The sequence below is a fragment of the Sarcophilus harrisii genome, chromosome 2, assembly GCF_902635505.1.
Source record: "Sarcophilus harrisii chromosome 2, mSarHar1.11, whole genome shotgun sequence".
Taxonomy (NCBI): Eukaryota; Metazoa; Chordata; class Mammalia; order Dasyuromorphia; family Dasyuridae; genus Sarcophilus; species Sarcophilus harrisii.
The window spans coordinates 476,356,711-476,380,071 of record NC_045427.1 but is presented as its reverse complement, the minus strand read 5'-3'; the positions used below and the strand labels follow the sequence as shown (position 1 = coordinate 476,380,071).

Genomic DNA, 23,361 nt, shown 5'->3' with positions numbered 1-23,361 from the left:
CCTCCCACCGCCATCCCCCAAGATTTAGGTAGATACTGCAGCACCCTAGAGACCATTCTGCAAATCCTAACTTCAGTAGCAATTTGCTATAACCTGTCTGCCTCTGTTTCAGCATGTCCCTTGCTCAAGCACATGTTTCCCCCAGCTGATCCCAGGCACTGATGAGAGCTTTCCTGGACATGTCACGTGGAGTAAATAGCAGAATAGGTTTGCATGATGCTGCCAAGTTGTTTGCCAGAATTCTGCTGCCTGACATGAAGAATCCACTAAGCCAAACTCATTTCCTAGGCTTGCTGTGGTATTTATGTTTATTACCAGAAGACAATTTAAATGGTTAATCTTGTTGAATGAAAAATAAAGGTAGCCAATAATAGCCAGCAGTACAAACACTTTGCCCATGTTTTTCCTGCCCCCCCCCCCCCACCTTCCTCTCTGTTCCATTCTTTGCTCTTATATTTTGAGAAAAAGGACACAGTCACCCCATGTAGCCCACCAAGTACTAATCATTCGATCAGAAATTGACGTGCTCATACAGAAAAGCTGCCCCCTTGAAATCAGCAGGGCACGATTCAGAGTCTTGGGATGGGAAGAAGCCTGGGCCCTAGTCTCAGCTCTATCACTCAGTCTAGTAGAGGGGGCAAGGCTTGAATCTCCACTTGGCTACCTGACCACCTGCATTCCTTCTCTGAATCTTATTTTTGAATTAGATGGTATCTGAGGATTTCTCTAGCTCTGACTCTTAACTATCTTTTAAGTCATTTGATCTATTTAAAAAGAAGATATTTTCCAACTCTTGATAAGTTAGATGTATAAGCATTCGATAAATCCCTTTGCATTGCTGTTTCTTGCCTTTTCCCACATATATAAAGGACTATATTGATAGTTTTATTATATACAAAATGCTTTCTAAAACAAAGCATTATAGGATAGAAATATTTGTTATTATCATCTTGTCACATTATCTCATTTGATTTTTATTATAATTATTTTTAACAATAGCCACATTAAAATTGTACCAGAAATCATCATCTCCAAGATGTGGCTCAATGAACCTAAGGTCACTCCCCTTCTTTGGGCCTCAGTCTTTTCATCTACAAAATTAAAGAAGTGGTTAGATGATTTCTTTTTTTCTTTTCTTTTTCCTGAGGCAATTTGGGTTTGGGTGAAGTGACTTGCTGAGGGTCACACGGCTAGGAAGTGTCTGAGGCCAGATTTGAACTTGGGTCCTCCTGACTTCACGGCTGGTATTCCATCCACTGTGCCACCTCGCTGCCCCTGGATGATCTTTGAGGTCATAAGTGACTCAGCAATGGATTCAAGCCCAGGGGTCCTTTTCATTGCTGCATGCTACCTTTGTAAATTTCCTCAAGTTGTCAGCAACAACAGAGAATGATTCTGAACCTACTTAACTCGGTTTCTCCTTCATTGGTGTCTTCCAGGTTGACTTCGCAGGGACCCACAATCTCTTCAGTATGTGCATAGAGGGAAGCAGAGGATCAAGAAGTGGCTGGGTGGATGATGGGCACTCTCCGGACAGCTGGATCTCCGGCTATGTGAAGCTTTTGTTTGGGGGGTGGTTGTGGTTTTTCTGTGTGTTTAATTTTTTTTCTCCCCCTCCTTTCAATTTTTCTTTACCTTTTATTGGGAAGCCAATTGAGACTTCAGAAGAGCAGGAGCTATTCCGATGGACAGGCACCAGTTTGTTTAAATCCAATTCAATATGGACAGAGCATATGTGTACTTTTTTTTTCAGATGGAATGGGAAAAGGATATTCATCTTTTTTTTTTTTTCCTCCTTTCCCCTCTCTATGTCTCTGTCCTGATTTTTCAAACAACTCATTGAGAAAGATCCTTTTGTTCAGCCTTTCAAACCCATTCAAGGCCAGAAGAACTTTTTCTAAGAACTTCTGCTGGTGTGAAGTAGGTAGCTCTTCCTCTTCCTCTTTCCCTAGGTCAAGGATTTGTTCTGGCCCAAGGATGATCCTATTGGATAACTAGGGAGAGAGAAGAGGCCCCTTTGTCTTCAGTCCTGATATCCAAGTAGCCAGCAATGACTTATCCCATGGCAGAGAGTAAGAGACAAGAAGTAGGGCGTGTGTGCTGGGTCAGACCTGGGAAAATATGGGAGGGCCCAGTGCAGAGTTTGGGGAAGGGCATCCCCAGTCTCATAATATTCTTTGGTGTCCAAGCATCCAAACCTCAGATCGCAGCCAGGAATTGGATCCCCTCTGTTGGATGTTTTATGCATATATACTGTCTGTTTCTATTGGTCCATCTGTCTTTTATCACTCTTACTTTGTCTCTCTATTGTAAGCTCAGATTCCTGATTGAGTGAGCTAAGAAAGGGTTGTAAAAGGATTTTCCCATGTCCATCTTTGTGTGTGTTTCTTCTGCCAGGGGAATCCAGGAGAGAAACCATTTGTGCCAAATCTTTGCTAGGAAGGCAGCCATGTGATGGTGTTCTCAGGCTAGTCTTACCTGGTACCCCTTTTAGAACCAGCAAAAGAGGTGGGGTCCTTCCTAGAACTGGCCCAGTTATAGTCTGCTAGCAGCATTTTCATGGGGGATATAATGGGAACAGACAAACTGAGGCTAACGCAACTGGCCTTGCCAATGCATCACTGCCTGGGCTGGGTACATGCAGCCCTTGGGGCTTGGCTGGCAGAAACCTTTCCATGCCCTGTTCCCTGTAGATGGAGGTGAAAGTGAAAGGATCTGTCTCAAAGTGGGTGTTTTCCATAGGAATGTACTTGCTCAAAAGGAAAGGCCCTACTGAACTAGAGAAGCCCATTTGCCAGCCTAGAAACCTTTCATGCAATCAGCTCATCACCTTCAAAATCTCCAGATTCTTTATTCACTTGGTGTGTCTATGCACACTCTTTCACCCTTACTCTCTCATATTCTTTGTCTCTCTACCCAGTGTACTTGCTGTCTCTCAAGGTTAGTTTACCCTTTGTATCTATTCTCTCTCAGTATGATTGACTGCTAAAGCTAAATTTTTTGAATATATATTTTTGTTATTCCTCTCCATCTCAGTGGCAAAGGTATTATTTACCCAGTTATAGCCAGAGTAGGACAGGTGATAGGTGTTAGAGGGAAAAAAATTTTTTTCTTTCTGCCTAAAGTCAGGAAAGATTGACCAGGGATGAGTTAAGAGAGAATTGACAGGAACAAATAAAAGGCATTTTTTTAGTATTTCTGCATCTCCTTTGGTTTGACAGGTTCCTTCCAGCACATCCAATTTGGGACCTTGTTTTCTGCACCTATATTCAAAAATATCTATTTTTCCAATTCCTGTTGGGATTGCTCTAGCTTTCAAAAACTGACACATGCTCCACATCTGTTGTGGACAGTTAGTTTCAGTAAACATGATTCAGCAGCCCCCTGTCCTAGGAGTCCAACTCATTTGTTCTAGCTCTGACTTCGTTTTTCTAACTTCTTAGGTAGATAACTCCTTAGATCAGTATGAAAACACACTGCTCTTGAAAGTGGGATCTGGGAATCCTAATTAAAGTGAAAGCTGCTTCTTTACCCCCAATTCTCTTTTCCCATGGGGCAGACTTGTCTCTTCATTCATTACTGAATGGTGAAAAAAAGTCCTATATTTCAGTGCCACAAATTCCCCTTTGTATCTTCTTCCCTGAACCCCTGCACAGAAATCCCTAATGAGGGTTCAAGGACTAATATGTTTTATTTAAAGATTGATTGGAGCTTGGGATGTTTTTTTTTTTCCCCTCTATCATCTTCTCTCCTTCCCAGTTCTGTTTCAAGATTCTTGCCCCTCTCCTCACGGAAACATCTTCTCTTCACCCTTTAGTGACGCAGAATCTCCCCATCCTTTCAGTAGGTCACAAAGTTCCATGTTTCCGATCATTCTAGTCCACATTGTGACAAAGATGGTTGTGTTTGGTGTTCAGCACGCAGCCTAAGACCAAGAGTTGGAGCTCTTCGCTCCTTGGCCTCCTAGCATCAGAAGCTGGCTTTGATTTTGGCTTTGACCTGAGCATCAACCAGGACTTCACTGACCCTGGCTCTAGTGAGAGCCATCCATTCAGTTCAAAGTGCCTGCCCTCCATTTGTCTGCTATCTGGAAGCCACATCAGGAAGGCACCAAGCTGAGTGTCTGTGCTCAGGTGCTCTCCTTCACCAGAAAGCCAAGATGTCTGGGGGCTTGGTCTAGGGCTGGTCAGCAGTGTGTACCATGGCACAGCTAGGTAGCTCTAGACGCAGTTAATGGTGTTCACTCCTTTTACCGCGCCCCTTCCACATAACTCTTCTTTTCTCCCCATGCGCATGTCCTGGGCCTAATAATGGCCTTGCTCAATTCTACGTGCTCAGCATGGCCTATCTCATCCCAGATTGAGAAGGAAAGTCTAGGATTTCAGGAGCAATAGGTACTCTTGCTTGGCTGTTTCCTTACTGTACAGCCCTTTCCTCTCCCTAAAAATCCCTTTCGGCAAAATGGTAATATTTAATTACTTTCCCAGGAGTCTGTGGAATGGACTTCAACTCTGCAGAATAGAAAATCATAAAGGGCATTCCATCTAAAGGCCCAAGCCTGCATTTTCCCTGTGGAAAGCAGATAGGCCTCCTGGGCTACATCTGTTTCTCTTAAGGCCAGAGAATCCCAGGGACAGACCATAGTGCCTTAAACTGGAAAATTTCAGCCTCACAAACTATATCACACTTTTGTCTTCCCCACTCCTCCTTTCTCCCATCTGTTTCCCATCTCATTTTTCTTCTCCACTCAGCTTTGTTTCCCATCTCCTTCCCATCAATGTCCGTAGACACTTTAGTTCCCTTCCTCCTGACTTTTCTGGTCTTGTGTTCTTGTTTCTCTGAATCGTCAGGGAAGGGCTTTTAATCCTGGACATAAGTAACTGTATGAAATTCTCATGTGAGTGGGAAGACCCTTTTGCCTTGTGACCCACCTTATTTTTTCCTATACCTTCCTGAGGCCATTGGTGGTTATCCTAGAGGAAGAGGGGCCTCCATCTGGATCTTGGTTTATAGTAAGAACTTTGTTTGTAGTCAGACCTCCCTATTCCCCGGTCTTTGTCTCCTCCCCATCCTTCTCTCTGCTGATAGCGCTGCTGGCTAAGATTCCTTCTGGGGGCACGTCCCCACTAGTGACATAAGCTGGGAGAGTGTCAATGCACAGGAATGTGGGGTGAGTCCAGTAGTGCAGGCTGGGGTTCAGGAAGCTCACAGGGCGCTCACTAGCAGAAATCATAAATCTTCAGAATAAACTCAATTACCCACTTTGGGGCATTGAAGACAGCTCTGAGGTCTTGACAACCTGGTGATTAAGCCCCATTTTGTTGGCCCCTCTCTCCCAGCCCCATAGATGGAACAAATGTCTTCCTCTCCATCATACCCTGCCTCATGCCCAGACTTTGCAAAGTCTTTCCTCAAAGTAATATGATTCCCCAAGGGGTCTAGGAGCGAGCGAGTGTATGAAATTGTTTACTTTTGATACGTCCTGTTTACAGTAGGGAGGGGCCAAATTCCCTGGGCAGAGTGGGTTGGGACTTTCAAAGCACAAGGAGTTCAAATCCTTATTGAACACCTGGTATCTATCCTGTGTGATACAAGCCAGCCAGCAGTTAGTCCTGGGAGGGGTATTATATTCTTGTCCCTTTCTTTCTCCTCTCCTGTTTTCAGAATCCAGAGGTGCTAGGACTAACCGGCCTGTAGTCCCCTTCCCAGGTCTTCCTGCCTGTTTTGTCTCTCTCTCCCTTCCCTCCTCCTTTCGGGATTTTTAGCTCCTTAATATATCAAATGTCTCCTTGAACCAGAGTGCTTGGAGCAATAAGATTTTTTTTTTTTAATGTAACTGAGGAAATGAACATCCCTATGGATTCTCTGCCTCAATTCTGTTTTGTTTTTCTTTTTGAAGTCTCAGTAGGCAGGATCTAGTCTGGTTTTAAACCTGCCTAGTTACCAGAAACGGGCATAAATACCACATCTCACCACTTCTCCAGGCAAGCAAATCCTCAGGCTGAAGGAGCAGGGAATACTCCTGATTTGTTTTGTGGGCCTCTTGCTGCACACTGCCAACGCAGCTCACCAGCCTGGCCTAGGGAATGTGCCTTGCCTGCCACTGGCTGAATTTATACACACCCCCAGATCCATGTATCCAGCCTGGCTGGGGTCTCTTTTGCTATTGCTTGCCCAGCTTCCCCTTTCTGGGCCTCTGGACCAAGATCAGACCACTGATTATGTCCTTCCTTTCCCATACTTCCATATGTTAATGAATTTCAACCATCTTGCAAGTGGAAACCCCGAAAGCCCCAGACTTTGGGCATTTGTTTGCAATGGTTGGTGTTGGTAAGGTAGACAGAATACTGCCACTCAGAAGCCACAGCACTGAATTAATTATAATGCCTCTGATCTTGCCATGCCCAGGAATTTGATTAAAGGATTGACTTGGTTGTATGATTTTACTTGTTAATAACTCCATAGCCTGGTCCCAAATGTGAAGGCATAGCAACCCTTCCAGATACTCAGAAGAATAACATTAGCAAAGTACTTCATGTGTAGAGACATCAACAGCAACAAACTTCTTGCTGGCAAGCCCCCTATACATTGTCGGTAGATTTTGGTGCCATTGGTTTCAGTGTGATATCGATAAAGCTTTTTTTTAGCTGCTTCCCTTAGAATTCTGACTTCAGAATAGCCCACTCCTGCCCTGGGTTTTACTCCCCACTTCTCAGCCCCCACTACCAAACAATTCCACTCAAATACTTAGAGAGCCCTAGTCTGGGGAGGAGGAGCCTGCCCCCCCTCTGTAAAGTTGCCCTGCAGGCAGCTTGGGACTTGGCACTTCCACAGCACTTTGAACCCCCAGCTCCCCCTTTTCCTTGGTCAAAACAGAGGGAAGGGGCAAAATTCTTATGGAAGATGGAAAAGATTGGTGGCCATATAAGTAGGAGAAAGAGAGGTCATCTTCACCTCTCAAAACTCTTTTCCTAAAAAGCAACTTGATTAGATAGAACAGGGGGGCTCCTTCAATACAGTGGACAGGACAGAGGTGGGCAAATTGAGGGAAAGGCTTAATTAAACCCAGGCTCAAAGTTAGTTTAAAATACTAGTTAACAAATCTATTTTTCTGGGTTTTTTTGTTTTGTTTTGTTTTGTTTTTTTTGTTTTTTTTGTTTTTGTTTTTTGGTTTCTTTTTTTTTTTTTTTTTTTTTTTTTTTGCACAGAAGCTGGTAATCTAGGACCTATGTGTGAACAACTTTATATAAATATTTTTTGTACTCAGTTTACTTGGGTTGGATTAAAACCTTGTATTTAAGTTCCTCGAACACTGTGGATCCCCTGATGTGTATGAATGGCAGACACTTTGTAAATTAAGAGATGTTTGTGTGAATAAAGCTATTTGATGGGGTTGAAGAAGCCATCTGTGATTTGAACGATCCTTCAACTTGTGGATTTTTTTGTGGTAGGAGGTAGGCCAGGAGTCCGAGATACCACCACCCACCTCCCCGACTCTGAGCCTTGCATGTACCTAACGGGTTCAGCTTTGGAGAAAAGATCACTGTATCTTCCCTGTAAAAAAGGCCATCAGGCAGTCTTAGCTTACAAAAGGAAACTAAAGCCCAAAGGTGGAAAATTAGCCATTCAGAATCATTTAGCAAGTCCACTTCAAGTATCTCAGCTCTTCTATGGAGAGCAAAAACCAGAAGAACAGGGATTAGCACTTTAAAACCTGGAAGTCTTCGGACTTCTATAGGAATTCAGGGTTGGAGTCTTCAAGTTTCTAGGGTGAATTTGACAAATCCAAACCACAAAGAAAGTTGACTATAGTTAATTTTTCTTTGCTCTCCCAGAAGCAAACTCTGGAGGACATACCAGTCCTTTGAGCTGTAAGGGTTCAAAGTAACATAGTCCCACTCTCAAAGTAAAGGGAAATGATCACACAATTAGGGCTCAATTTTGAATTGGGGGCCTCTGACTTTATAATACTGCCTCATCATGTTAGTAAGATTGTTTCAGTCAATAAGGACATTGGAACACAAAAGATTCAGAGCTGTAAGAAACTAAAAATTATTCAGATTTATATATTGCATTCCAGGGTTTTAGAAAAAGTTTTCTCCCAACAGCTCTGAAGTAGGACCTCAAAACTACATAGAATGTCATCCCCCCACCTCTACACACACACATTTGAGGATGAGCAGATGGGTCCAAAGAAGTAACTTGTCCATGGCTACACTAGTTTAAACTGGCAGGACTGAAATCTGAACCCAGGTTGAATTTTCAAAACTGTATAAATGGCAAAGCCAAGATCCAAATCAGTCTCTTTTTACCTTCACATCAAGCAGGCTGACCAGTCTGATTGAAGGAAAGGATTCTGAAGGGGAGGAGTAGGAGGTGAGATTGGAGAGATTGTGCCAGGCTTGGGAGCTTAGGCTGTCTTCAGTCTTAGCGATGAGCCAGTCAGAGGGAATGTTAAGATCATGTATTTATCACCCACCCCAAATTGGGGTTGGAGAGCAAGAAACTGTCCAGGACAGAAGTAGAATTACTCATCCACAGCTCCTGATTTCAGTAGAACCTATGATGTGTTTGATGGGCCCCATAACTGTGCTTTTAGGTTGATTAGGGACAGGCTGGGCCTGGAAACAATTCCATTGAAGCAGGAAAAAAAAGATTCAAGTCTTTGGAATGTAAGAGAAAAAGATAAGATTCATCTTTGGTATTCTCCATTATCTGTAGGGAGATCCAAATGTGTAGATATTCCAGTCTTGGGGTAGAGGGAGGCTGGGCAGGTAAAAGGTGGTGGGGGTCAAAACCCTCCCTGGCTATAGAAGTTAGTCAAGGATGAAGAGAAGACTGAAGACAATGACGAGGGGACTGGAAACTTAATAAACTAGGAATATTTTGCCTGAAGAAGATTTGGGATCTGGCTGTGTTTAGAAGAGTGATTATGGGGCTTGTCCTCAGCCTGATAAGAAGAAAACAAGTTGACTTCTTTTTCCCCAAAGTTAATTTAGGCTCCAAGTAGGGAAAAAACCCAACTTGGTAACAAATTAGAATGTAATGTCTAAAAGTGGACTTCTTCATAAAATTTCACATGAAATCTTCAGAGATCACTTTTTGGTAATGTTGCTTAGGTTAAAAGGCTTCTAAGACCCCCAGTTGTGACATTCATAAAACCTTTAGCTTATTCCCTTGGAGAGCTTGGCCCTTCAGGACTAGCCTGATCTTCCTCCCCTCTGAGTCAATCTTTTCTCCCACCTCCTCCCACCACACTCACCAATAAAGGAAACTATGAAGAATGTGAGCTGAGATCCCAGTGATCTCCCTAAGGTGGACAAAAGAAACCTTTTATCCTTTAAAGGGAATAAGAAAAGGCAAAGGCCCTGCATAAATTGAGAGGAAAAATTAAATTTAAAAAAAAAAAAAAACACCTTTCAGGTGTCATGTGCATTATGGTTTTTGTTTCTCTTAAATGAAATGGTAGAGGAGTGGTAAATACAACATTTATTCATTCAGTTAGTTAACTACCTACTATGTGCCAAACACTATGCTAAGTCTTCCACTCAAACTCCTCCAATAGGGAGAATATATCAACATGCTTTCCAGCAGAGCCAAGCAAAAAAAAAAAAAATTTGAAATAACAGAAAGGAGTGATAAAAACTTGACTCACTGCAAATGGTACTATTCAGCTTAAATGTAATGGTTTAAAAGAAATCTTTATGTATTACATAATTTTTCTTTTGTATGTATGTAATAACACAATGCACTTAAAATTGTATTTAATTTAAAAATGTATATGTGTTAAGAGCAAATGTTCTGAATAGGGCCTGAATGATATTTAAATATTGTTGGCGTAAATGAGATGCACAAGCACACACAGTAAAACAAATAACAAAAATGCAAAAAACAGCCCTTCCTCTCAAGCTGATCACAGTCTAAGTAGGAAGAGACAACAACTCTACAAACAGCAAGATAAATTGAGGGTAATCTCAAAAGTTGTGTTTGAGCTTTTTCTAGATGTGGGTTTCTGTACTAGAATACAGAAACATTTTAGATATGGCCCCTGGACTGTTGGAGGGAGAATGACCATAATCCAAACAAATATAAGCATTAGGGAGGTATGTTCAAAATGGAGGCTTTCAGAAGGACTGGCAGAATTAAGAGTTAGTGAAAGGTTGTGGGTAAAACTTGATAGGAAAAAACTGAATAGAGCCTTAAAGACAGTGCTGGAAGCATGACCTTAAGGGTGAAATACTGGAGAGGAGGAACTTTAATTAGGAAGCTAGTAAAATAATGCAGGTTGGTAAATGCCTGGACTAAGTGGATAGCAGAGAAGTGCAAAGGGAGTCAGTTGGATATAAAAAGAACCTAGAAGATTTGTTTCTAGTCCTACTTAACTGGGAGGAAGGTGGTATCTTTAACTGACTAGAGGAGATGGTGTGAATGAATGGGGAAAAAATTGGGCTCTTCCTTGACAAGTACTATTCTAAACTATTTATTTTTTTTAATTTTATTTTATTTTTATTTATTTATTATTTATTTTATTTATTTTTTACATTGTTTATTATTTACATTATTTATTTATTATTTATTATTATTATATTATATATAGTATATATAATATTATATATACTATATATTGTTATATATAGTATATATTAATATAATATATACTATATATAATATATTATTATTACATACATTATTTACATTATTTATTTATTATTATTTATTTTTACAAAATCAGCTTATATTCTTATGGAAAAGACAAGGAGATTGAGGGCCAGAAGGGAGCATTTTGGTTTGAAATGTTATTGGGACAGTAAATGCAGCCTTGGGGAAATAGATTGACACCTTTTCAAGATTCAGTAGTATTATTGATTTGACTGTGGGAGAAAAGAGGGAAAGCAATTTTTAGTCAGTACCTTGGGGGGAAGGGGGTATTTAGCATGACATTTTAGAAATCATTTAGCAGCCCATTCTAGATGTACAAACTGAGGCCTCCCAAAAGGAAATAGCTTGTTTAATTTATCATAACAGGATATTGGTAACAGAGCTAGGATTGATATCCTGTTCCCTAGGGCAGTACTTTGTTTAATGGGACCTCAGAATAGACTGACTATTCTTGACCCTTGCCCACAAGAGGAGAACCCATTATCTAAGGATCAGGAGATGAGTTCTACATCTAGCTTTGCCTCCCTAGCTGTATAACCAATGATTAATTTCTTCTCCTCACTCTGTTTCTGCACCTGTAAAATGGATAATTCAGTACTTATTTCCCTAAGGGTTATTATGAGGAAAATATTAACGACCATGCCATGGAAACATGAGCTCCTATCCATTATTTTTATTCTTGGACTATTTCAGATCTTGCTTCCATCTTGCTAGTCTCATTACTGGCCTTCTAGCTGCTTATTGCTTAGAATCCACTTGAAAGGGCTAGCAGACAAACAGGGATTTCAGCTAGAATGGGCCAGAAACAGATAATTTAGTCCAGTTGTTGGGGTTCAAAGGAAACCCCAAAAGGTTGGTGCATTAGACCAGTGTCACAAGGTGTCTCAAAAGAATTTGCAAGCTCAGACCCATCTTCCAAGGCAAGGAGAAAATTTATTTTAAATATAATGCCAGTTACAGCAGGCTAAATTCAAAAGAATTTAGCAAAGAACCAGGAGCAAGAAGATAAATTTATAGGAAAAAGTTAAGAGAGACCAGGTCTCATGTCACTGATTTGCTAATTTTATGGCTTACAGGTGGATTTGAAGAGTGGTCTGGTAGGCGCTTCATTATTGTCTCAGAAACTTTGTTATTATTGACCAACAGATTTTTATCTGACAGCAATGTTTATAGAACTATGACATTCCGAAGGCCACGGGACCTTAGGGTTATCACTACATCTCCTCTAGAAGGGAAGAAATATATCATTTTAAACTATATCACTCCCAAGACCAGGGGACCCTTAACGTTATTGCTGCATCTCCCCTAGAAGCTGCACTCCATCACAACTACCTCACTGTACAGAATAGGAAACTGAGCCAAAAAAATTAGTTGATTTGTCATACGTCACATGGGGAGTAAGTTAAAGAGCCAGGATTCAAATGTAAGCCCTGGGACACTTCAGATCCTGTTCCTGGCTCCTGCAGTGGGCCCCATCTCACCCATTCTCTCATCCTGGGGAATCAGACCTTACCCAGGGCTTTCCACCAAGATAGTGCCTGAGTGTCTGAATGCTTCTGCCTGAATATGGGGGTGGGGACAGAACAACAGCCACTCCTGGGTCATGACTGACTTATTTCTAAGGATTCAAGGATGGGGAAAAAACCCCCAGAGAACCATTGGCCAGTCTTGTCTACGGCGGGTGGATGGGGCTTGGGTTTACTGCTTTGACTTAGAAGCTGGCCATCTTCAGGGGCCCTGATCTATAGCTGGCCACTGGACCCTGAAGGCTTTGGAGGAGAAAGTAAGGTGGGCACAGCCGCGACTCACATGTCATAGCCTCCCCTCCCTGATGTCATGATCTTCAAGAACAAAGGCAAACAACAACCAGAAGCTGGCAGGATGGAATTACCCCTGAGCTCACCAGTCACTTCTGAGGCTGGGAGCAGCCTTAGCTCCAAGAAAGAAAGGACAATCCGCTCGGCACAGTATGTGATCTGGAGCCAAATACACAGGACAGAAGGGAGCCACAGGGTGGGCAGCAAAGAACCTAGCCTGGGAGGAAGGGAATCAGCACTTAGGGATCAGGGAGTGTGCTAAGTGCTTTATAAATATTATTTGATCTAGTCATGGTTCAGCCACTAACTTGTATGTGTGGGTAGGTCACCTCCTTTCTCAATTTCCTTATCTGTAAAGTAAAAAATTGGACTGGATGGTCCCTAAGGTCCACATTCTATAAAGAGCTGGACAACAATAATAATTACTTATATGGTGTTTAAACTGTATGCCAGACACTGTGCTAAGAGCTTTACAATTTGATCCTCACAACAACTCTGGGAAGTAGATGTTATTATCCACATTTTTACAGGTAAGGAAACTGAGGCAAAAGTTAAGTGACTTGAAGTGAGACGAACTAAAGTTGTGACTTGCCCAAAACTCTTTTTCCTAGTCAAACATTTAACCATTCGACAAACCTTTCATCAAATTTTTAAGTATGTTTAAAACACTACACCATATGCTTGGACCTGATGCAAGGACGAAAATATGAATCCCTCTCTCTCAAGAAACATTCTTCTGGGGAGGTATACCCAGAGAAGTACAGTACAATGAACACTGAAGAGGGGAGAGCATTAAAAATGTGGACTAGGAGTGGGCAGTGGATTGGGGACAGTGTCATAGAGAAGGTGGCACCTGTGCAACAGGTCAGAAATAATCACTGAGTGCTTTCCAGATGTAGGAGACATTTCCTGCAAACAGACACAAGAGGATTATGGTTCCTTGAACAAAAGTGGGGAAGTTTGGAGAAAGATCAAGTTTCTATTTGGACATTTGGACTTTTTTTGGAATTTAAGATGCCAATGAAACATCCAGAAAGCATTCTAGGAGATGAAATAAGGAGAGATTGTGGTAAAGAGATCAAGACAGAAAAGATAGAGAGTACAATTAATAGCCCTAGGAAACACCCAAGCCTATAGGGGCAGAAGATATCTGATATTCTAATAAAGACACTAAAAAAGGAATATTCAGAAAGATAGAGAAGAATCAAGTTTAATCAAGTTTAAGTATTGTCTTGGAAACCAAAAAAAGAAATAATATGCTGAAAGAGGAAAGTGGTCAGATAGTCTAAAGACAATGAAGCTTAAGAAAAGCTTATTGGATATTACAATAGATCATTCAATAATTCCAAATAAAACTTTTAAAATGATAGGGTTAAGTGAGTAGGTATTGAGAAAGTGAAGGTATGAGAAGTTGACAGGTTTTTTAAATGGTTGGGAATAGGGAAATATAAGATGTCAGGGCTAAGTGGAGGCTCTTCAGGGAGGGGAGAACTGGGTATGTTTGTAAAACTGCAGGGGAAAAGCCGATAGAAACTGAAAGATTGAAGAGAGAAGGGGAAGAGAATAAGCATTTTAGCGCCTATTTGGGGCCAGAAGCTTTACAAATAATAGTCACACAGCTAGTAACTGGGATCATATTTGAACTCAGGTCTTGATAATTTCAGCCTTAGTGCTTGTACAACCACTGTACTACTTGGCTACCTAGGGAAAGAAGTACTGAAGGTCCCAGTGAGGTTGACGTTCATTTAGGGGGAGTAAGTCATAAGAAGAAAAGAAAGAAGAGGTTTTAATCAAAAAGAGGAATTTCAGAATTTTACATCTAAAAAAAGGTGGCAGTTATGGGAGGTATAAGGTAATGATGTAGGACATGGGAAGTTAATGAATTGGAAGACTAAAGGCATATCATTCAAGGGGATATCAAAACATATTGAATTTACCAGTTATTATGAATCAAGTAATAAATTCCTCAAATAAGTAAAAAGGGTAACATATCTCAACAAGAATCTGGACAGAGTGAACATCAAGGGAGAAGTTGGACAGTGATGGTAGCATATACTGGATCCTCAAGCCCACCTTTCCCAACCCACAGTACCCAAGCACCAGTCATACACAGCCTGAGTCTATCCTAAGCAACCCAGACAGAGCACTGAAGAGCATGGCTGGGATGCAGTATCCTTTGAGAGAGTCAGCAGATTATGTCTGAGCTCTTTTCCAAACATTCTGTATTCTTTGGTGCACAATAAGGGCTTAATAAATATTTGTTGAGTGATTCACTAATCTTAAGGTCCTATCCAACTCTTGACACTTTGGTCCTATATACATAGTCCTAAAGTCCTATATAGCTCTGGCATTTTTTATTCTAAGACTCCCCTGCTCTAATAGTCTCTGTTCTAAGTTTTTAACTCTGATACCCTGTGAATCTGAATGTACTCCCAAAATAGCAGGACTTTGTGTTTGAGAGAGCTTGACAAAGTGGAATCAACCCTAATCTAGAAATCAGAGATAAGCATTCCAGTCTCAGCCTGGCCACAATCCTGTTACCAAATCTCTCTCTCGGCTTCAGTTTCAGTTCTGAGCTTTCAGCCTCCTAGTCTATAAAATAGACTCATCACCTCTGAGCTCTCTTCCAATTCTAAGATTTGGTGCTGCCTCTTCAGTAGCCCCAGATTACCCCATTCCTCCTCCCCTGTTCAGGCTGTGGCCCACATGCTCCACTCTTGTAATGGCCTCAGGCCCTTATCTCTTTGCCCACCTGTTTCATGAAGATGGAATGAAAGGAATTTAATAACAGCTGTCTAAATCTCCTGCCACAGCACTGCAGGGCCCAGACAGAGACGGTAAAAATCTAATAAAGAAATACAGGTTGGGCCCTAATTGTGAAGAGCCTTGAATGCCAAAGAAATTGACTCGAAGTCTCAATTCAGCTTTTATTGTTGTTGAAATTCGGATAAAAAATAACACTGGAAAAATGAAAAAGCTTTTCCCCTTTTAGTCCAAACCTTCAAATAATCCAGTCTGGTGTTTAGGGTCAGCTGCTTGTCCCACCTCTCTCCCCCATAGGATTCCATGTTGCCAAGAAATAAACAACTACTCTGTCTTCTGAAATAGGGGAAGAAGGAACAAAGCCAAAAAATTTCAACCCAGAAAAGTACCTTGCTTTTCTCACTGGTCATCCACTGCACACTAATTTGAGAATAAAGGCTGTTACTATTGCTCTCTAGACTTTTCTGCAATTTGTTTGCTTGTGTGTGTCAGCTTTCATAACACAACGTGGGCAAAACCTATTCAGGATTTCTGTCTCCCTGACCTGCACCCCTCTGACCTGGGGCTCCAGTCCAACTTGTTAATCTGCCACTTTCTTTTTCTCTCTCTCTCTCTTACTGCTTTTTACTTTCCCAATTACATATTAAAATATTTTAAAATTCTATTTTTTTATTTTGAGAAGTCATGCAAAGCATAATTCCATATTAGCCATGTTGCAAAAGAAAATACAGAACAAAGAAGAAAAATAAAGTGACAAAAAAAAACCCAAGAAAAATAAAGGTTAAAAAAAAGTATGCTTCATTCTTCATTCAGACTCTATTAGTTCTTTATCTGGAGTTGGATGATATTTTTCATCATAAGTCTTTTGGAATTATCTTAGATCATTGTATTGATCAGAAGAGCTACGTCATTCACAATTGATCATCCTGTTTTCCTAGTTCTGCTCATTGCACTTTGTATCAGTTCATCTTAGATTCTTACAAAACTAACCTATTCATTTCTTATAGCATAATAATATTCCATCACAATCATGTACCACAACTTGTTCAGCCATTCCCCAATTGTTGGGTATCCCTTCCTTTTCAACTCTTTGCCACCACAAGAAGAGCTACTATAAGGATTTTTGTACATATAAGTCTTTTTCTTTTTCCTTGGATCTTTTTTGGGATACAGATCTAGTAATGGTAGTTTTGGGTCAAAGAGTATGCATAGTTTTATAGACCTTTGGGCATGGTTCCAAATTGTTCTCCAGAAGAGTTGAGCTAGTTCACGGCTCTACCAATAGTGCATTAGTATCCCCATTTCTTCACATTCCCTCCAACATTTGTCATTTCTTTTTCTGTCATATTAGCCAATCTGATGAGTGTGGAGAAGTACCTCATAGTTTTTTTATTTTGAATTTCTCTATAATCAGTAGTGATTTTGAGCATTTTTTCATATGATTATAGATAGCTTTGATTTATATTCTTCTGAAAACTTCTTATTCATATCCTTTGGCCACTCATCATTTGGGGAATGACTCATTCTCATAAATTTGACTCCATTCTCCATATATTTGACAGATGAGACCTTTGTCAGAGAAACATGCTATAAAAATTAATCTGCCACTTTCCATGTGACTTTAAATGTTTCCTCTCCTTCTGAATCTGTTTCTTATGCTATAAAAATTTAATAGGATGAGCTAGATTGGACCAAAGTTTCTTAAACTGTGGGGTGCAACCCCACATGAGGTCTCATAACTGAATGTGTGAGTTACAAAATTGTCATTTACCAAATGTTAATATAAATCAAAAAAATAAAAAAACAAGTAAATATTTGATGTATATACCTATTTAATATGCCTAAATATCTGAGGTTATATAAAAATTTCTCCAGTGAAAACAGGTCAGCTGCCTAGAGGCAGCTAGGTGGCTCAGTGAATAAATAAAGCACTAGCTCTGAAGTCAGGAGTTCAAATCAGGTCTCAGACACTTAACATTTCCTAGCTTCAGGACCCTGGGCAAGTCACTTAACCCTAATTGCCTGGGGGGTGGGGGTGGGGGAGGGCAAGTCACAAGTGGAAAAAGAGAAAGTCTTGAATTAGACAATCAGTGGGGTCTCTTGCAGTTTTTATAGTCTTTGTTCATTCATTCATAGGATTTGGATCTGGAAGAAATCTTAAGAGATTATCTAACTGAAGGGTCCCATTTTGCAGAGGAAAAAGATCCAGAGAGCTAATCTACTTGTCCAAGGCCACACAGAACAAAGCAGAGTCAGGATTCAAAAAAAATAAATAAATAAAATGTTACCTTTTCCATGTTGCCAAGGTTGTTATTTCATTCAGTAATCATTTGTTAAGCACCTCTTTGTGCAATGCATCGTGGTAGCTTCTGGGGAGATAGAAAATGTATATAAGACTCAGTCTCTGACATCACTGATCCCAGGGTCTCTTGTAGAATTAAGACATAGCCAGAGATAAGAGAAGTGCATAGCTTTACATGAAGAAATACTGAGTGAGGTCTGTGTTCATTGTTTAAAATTTTCCTTCCAACTTTGAATAACTCCATGTTCTCTTTGGTTCACCCTCCACCACTACCACAGCCCACTGAGAGCTCACAAGGCCCACGGTCTTGAGACTTGCTCCCCAGTTACCACCCAGGAGAAAAGGAAAAGTTAAGATTAAAGATGAAAGCAACTACAATAACACCACCACACCATCCATACATTCCTTGAGGGTCTCCCCTTTCGGAAAATCAGAAACTTTATGAGCAAAATTACAGACCACTTTTCACACAAATTAAGTCTGATCTAACCAATTGGAAAAATATTAAATGCTCTTGGATAGGGCGAGCAAATATAATAAAGATGACAATATTACTTAAACTAATCTATTTATTTAGCGATATACCAATCAGACTCCCAAAAAACTATTTTAATGCCCTAGAAAAAATAACAACAAAGTTCATATGGAAAAACAAAAGGTCAAGAATTTCAAGGGAATTAATGAAAAAAAAATCAAATGATGGTGGCTTAGCTGTACCAGATCTAAAATTATATTATAGAGCAGCAGTTACCAAAACTATTTGGTATTGGCTAAGGAATAGATTAGTTGATCAGTGGAATAGATTAGGTTCAAGGGATAAAACAGTCAACAAATATAGCAACCTAGTCTTTGACAAACCCAAAGATCCCAGCTTTTGGGATAAGAACTTACTGTTTGATAAAAATTGCTGGGAAAATTGGAAACTAATATGGCAGAAACTAGGCATTGATCCATACTTAACGCCGTACACCAAGATAAGGTCAAAATGGGTTCATGACCTAGGCATAAAGAATGAAATTATTAATAAATTAGAGGAACATAGGATAGTTTACCTCTCAGACCTGTGGAAGGGGAAGGTCTTTATGACCAAAGCAGAACTAGAGATCATTACTGATCACAAAATAGAAAATTTCGATTATACCAAACTGAAAAGTTTTTGTACAAACAAAACTAATGCAGACAAGATTAGAAGGGAAGCAATAAACTGGGAAAATATTTTTACAGTCAAAGGTTCTGATAAAGGCCTCATTTCCAAAATATATAGAGAATTAACTCTAATTTATAAAAAATCAAGCCATTCTCCAATTGAAAAATGGTCAAAGGATATGAACAGACAATTCTCAGATGAAGAAATTGAAACTATTTCTAGTCATATGAAAAGATGCTCCAAGTCATTATTAATCAGAGAAATGCAAATTAAGACAACTCTAAGATACCACTACACACCTGTCAGATTGGCTAAGATGACAGGAAAAAATAATGATGATTGTTGGAGGGGATGTGGGAAAACTGGGACATTGATTCATTGTTGGTGGAGTTGTGAACGAATCCAACCATTTTGGAGAGTAGTTTGGAACTATGCTCAAAAAGTTATCAAACTGTGCATACCCTTTGATCCAGCAGTGTTACTACTGGGATTATATCCCAAAGAGATTATAAAGAAGGGAAAGGGACCTGTATGTGCACGAATGTTTGTGGCAGCCCTTTTTGTAGTGGCTAGAAACTGGAAACTGAATGGATGTCCATCAGTTGGAGAATGGCTGAATAAATTGTGGTATATGAAAATTATGGAATATTACTGTTCTGTAAGAAATGACCAACAGGATGATTTCAGAAAGGCCTGGAGAGACTTACACGAACTGATGCTGAGTGAAATGAGCAGGACCAGGAGATCATTATATACTTCAACAACAATACTATATGATGACCAGTTCTGATGGACCTGGCCATCCTCAGCAACGAGATCAACCAAATCATTTCTAATGGAGCAGTAATGAACTGAACTAGCTATACCCAGAAAAAGAACTCTGGGAGATGACTAAAAACCATTACATTGAATTCCCAATCCCTATATTTATGCACACCTGCATTTTTGATTTCCTTCACAAGCTAATTGTACAATATTTCAGAGTCTGATTCTTTTTGTACAGCAAAATAACGTTTTGGTCATGTATACTTATTGTGTATCTAATTTATATTTTAATATATTTAACATCTACTGGTCATCCTGCCATCTAGGGGAGGGGGTGGGGGGGGTAAGAGGTGAAAAATTGGAACAAGAGGTTTGGCAATTGTTAATGCTGTAAAGTTACCCATGTATATATCCTGTAAATAAAAGGCTATTAAATAAATTAAAAAAAAAAAAAAAAAGAAAGAAAGAGGGTCTCCCCTTTCCTAAGTACTTTGATCTAGTCCCCACATCTTGAATTCTTCTGCCTCTTTCATGAAGCTTTTCCTAACTATCCCTAACCTCCATCCTCTGAACTGTCATGAATTTAAGCCATAAAATCCCGGTGCTAGAATAATTAAAAATCCCTAACCCAGTGTGGTCAAATAGAAATGGATTCCTGCCTGCTGTATATTGACTGGAGAAACTACAAATTAACTTTTTTTGTGTATTTTATTTATTTTGTTCAATATTTCCCAATGATATTTTAGTCTGGTTCAGACCACACTAGAGATCTGACCCTCATACGTCTAATTTAGCCCCACTCTCTTATTTAGTTGATGGAGAACCTGAGACCCAATGAGTTAAAAGTGATTTCCCCAAAATTACAGCAAGTTAGTGGCAGTCGGTACTAGAAGTCCTGACTCATCTAAGGGCCATTTCACTGATCCAAGTCCTTGAGCATAGCTGCTAAAAGTACTTCTCTAGCTATTTGGTTGTCTGTCTTCCTCAGCATTTACAGTGTCTTCCCAAACCAGTCTGATGTATTCATTATCACCTGAATCTCTGTTCCCTCAGACCTACAATTCACTTTATTACCCTTACTTTGAAGTTTAGCTGAAGGTCTCCCAGGAGACCTTCTCTGATCAGCCTAGGAGCTATAAGCTCTTACAGACCTAGACCATTCAATGAATTCTTCTTACAGACAACTAACTTTTCAATCTGCCAGACTCTAGGTGACACAGTGGATAGAGGGAGGACTTAGGAGAGTCAAGAAGACTCATTCATTTTCCTGAATCCAAATCTGATCTCAGATACTCACTTAACCACATCTGCCTCATTTGTAAAATGACCTGGAAAAGAAAATGGCAAAACACCGCAGTCTTTTTGTCAAGAAAACTCCAAATGAAATTTCTGTTTTGTCCAGAAACCCTAAAGGTCATCCCCTTCAAGACTGATTTTTTTGGGGAGTGGAGGGTGAGGGGGAGATAAGGTATAAAAGCCATTTCCTGCCTTATTTCTTATTTAGCCTCAATCACACTGTTAAAGGTCTTAGCTTAAAAAGGTCTAAGTCATCCAAGGCCATCTCCAGTTGTTCTGATCTCTATCTGGCCACTGGACCCAAATGGCTCTGGAGGAGACAGTGAGGCAGGTGACCTTGCATAGCCTCCCTCACTTAAATTCAATTCATTTGCATGTTATAGCCTCATCACCCGGATGTCAAGGAAAGAAGGGCAAACAACAAAGCTGCCCCTCAGGGGACCCAGCCAGTTGACTAGCTAGTCAACTGTAGCTCTGCCCTTTTTCATCCTTTCTTTCTTTTCCTTTACTTTTTTCCTTTCTTCTCTTCCTTCCCTTCCCTCTGTCTTCATAATGTGTCATACCCTTACCTGTGGAAAACATCCTGGGGTTTATAGGCTAGATTTCTTTCTTAAGCACGGACACTTAAACCCAAATCACTCTGGCTCTCACTGATTGGTCAACAAGAGGCCCCAGGACCACTTGATTGTTATTTGGGCCCTGATGAGTTTAGAGTGAATGTAAATAGTAATCGCTAATCCTGAGGGTCTTCCCCTCACAGATTAATTTCTTTTTTCTTGACTAGGTAAAATAAATTATTCTCTGCCTCATTTCTTACCTAGCCTTAATCATTGGCTGGGCATTGTCTCAGTCAAACCGAGACCTATTAAAGATCTTAGCTTTAAAAAGCCAAGCTCTCTCACTGCATCCAGAGCCATCTCCACATCTGTATCTGGCCACTAGATCCAGATGGTTCCAGAGAAGAGAGGCCAGTGACCTTACATAGCCTCCCTCACGTAAATCCAATTCACTTGTGTGTCATGGGGTCTCCTCCCTGTTGTCTTGGACTTCTTTGAGAATGAAGGACAAACAAGTACAACAATGATCATTTTACAGATGAGAAAACTGACGCAAATAGGGTCCCACAGCCAGTAAGCATCTGAGGCCAGGTTTGAACTGAGGGAGAGGAGTCTTACTGACTCCAGGAGCAGTGCCTAGTTATTTTTATTATATCGTTATTGTTTCTGTTATCATTATTATCCAGGTCCTTCCTTCTTTCTTTTTCTTTTTTTTTTTTTCTTTGCTGAGGCAATTGGGGTTAAGTGACTTGCCCAGGGTCACACAGCTAGGAAGTATTAAGTGTCTGAGGCTGGATTTGAACTCAGGTTCTCCTGATTTCAAGGCTGGTGCTCTATCCACTGCACCAACTAGCTGCCCCGATCCAGGTCCTTCCTAATCTTGATGGCACTTCTCTGGATATTCTCTAGGTGACCAATGTCCTTAAATTGGGGTGCCCAGGGCTGAATACAGGGATCCAAACGACCTTGAGACCATCCCTGTCCTGTTTCTGGAAGCTGGCATTAGCTCTTTTGGCTGCCACAAATATTTGCCAACTCCTAGTGAACTCTAGCCTCCTAAAATTTCCAGATACTTTCCAGAACAGTGACTTTCAAACAAGATGGGCTTCTGTACATTTTCTCTTGCCCCCTCTAATTCACAAAAATCCCAATATGGAAGTTATGCAAAGAGATGGAGCCTTTACAACTCACAATAAGACTTTAAGCCCCATAAAACAAGATCCTTATGAATGAACAGAAGCTCACTCAGCTCCCACCAGTCTCTAGTATCCATCAGAGCATACAGACTTCCACCCCTAGCTTTTTGTCTGGGATCTTCTCAGGCATTTACCTCTTCATGCAATCTCTATAGAAATGTTGTCCTTTCTTCTTACTCCCAGCATTTTGTTGGAACAAGTAGTAAAAACACTTCTGACTACCCACGGATGGAGGATGAAGCATTAACAGGACCATGTTCTTCCTAGAGCAGGCCCTTAGTTAGAGGACCCCAGAGAGCCAGAAATTATACCAGGAATGATGAGGGAAAGATTCCAATCTTTGATTCCCAACCCCAACCCCCCCCCCAGTCAATGTAAATTACCCTTTGACTCACAAATCCTGGTCCCTTTGAATTCCAATAGAAGATCTGGACCTGTCCTAGCCCAACCCGGATCTGAGCCAACTAGAGGCTACACCCCAAAACCCCTCGAGCTAAGTCTGTGACTTAAAAGGGCCACGCTGGAAACCCCTCTTTGCAGAGATTCCAAACATGGTAGCCATGTGAGGACCCTCTGTCCACTGGACCCTCTGTCCAGTGCCCTCCTTGTCTCTACCTTCACCTATCTCCTACTTCTAAACTCAATAATAAATCTCTTTTATCAATCTAGCTCTCTGGGCCAATAAATGCTTTTATTGGGAATTCCGAGCCGCTACTAGACCTCATATACTGCCATATCCTTGGGCCGAATCCAAGGGGGTTGCAGGGGAACTCTGTTTGACTCTCTGTACCCCAAACCTGCCACTAGACCTTAACTAAACCCTAATTTCATTTAGGTCCCCAAATCTAGACCTCATCAT

General features: G+C 40.6%; 1 protein-coding gene and 1 long non-coding RNA gene across 5 annotated transcripts in view; one reads left to right on the top strand and one right to left on the bottom strand.

The window, feature by feature from the left end:
- LOC116421773 overlaps positions 1-23,361 on the bottom strand; it is an 88,064-nt gene that overhangs the window by 15,422 nt on the left and 49,281 nt on the right. For all 3 annotated transcript variants that reach the window (XR_004232300.1, XR_004232299.1, XR_004232298.1), the window contains one exon: positions 17,528-17,608. This is a non-coding gene — a long non-coding RNA (uncharacterized LOC116421773). The remainder of the gene's footprint in view (positions 1-17,527; positions 17,609-23,361) is intronic.
- Positions 1-23,361, top strand: part of STK35 (serine/threonine kinase 35) — a 79,690-nt gene that overhangs the window by 43,535 nt on the left and 12,794 nt on the right. The window contains exon 4 of one of the 2 annotated variants that reach the window (XM_031954608.1): positions 1,440-7,418. The exons of the other annotated variant lie outside the window; for it this stretch is intronic. The gene's annotated coding sequence lies outside the window, so the exon portion shown is untranslated. Of the gene's footprint in view, positions 1-1,439; positions 7,419-23,361 lie in introns of those variants that run through there. 2 annotated transcript variants of the gene reach the window in all.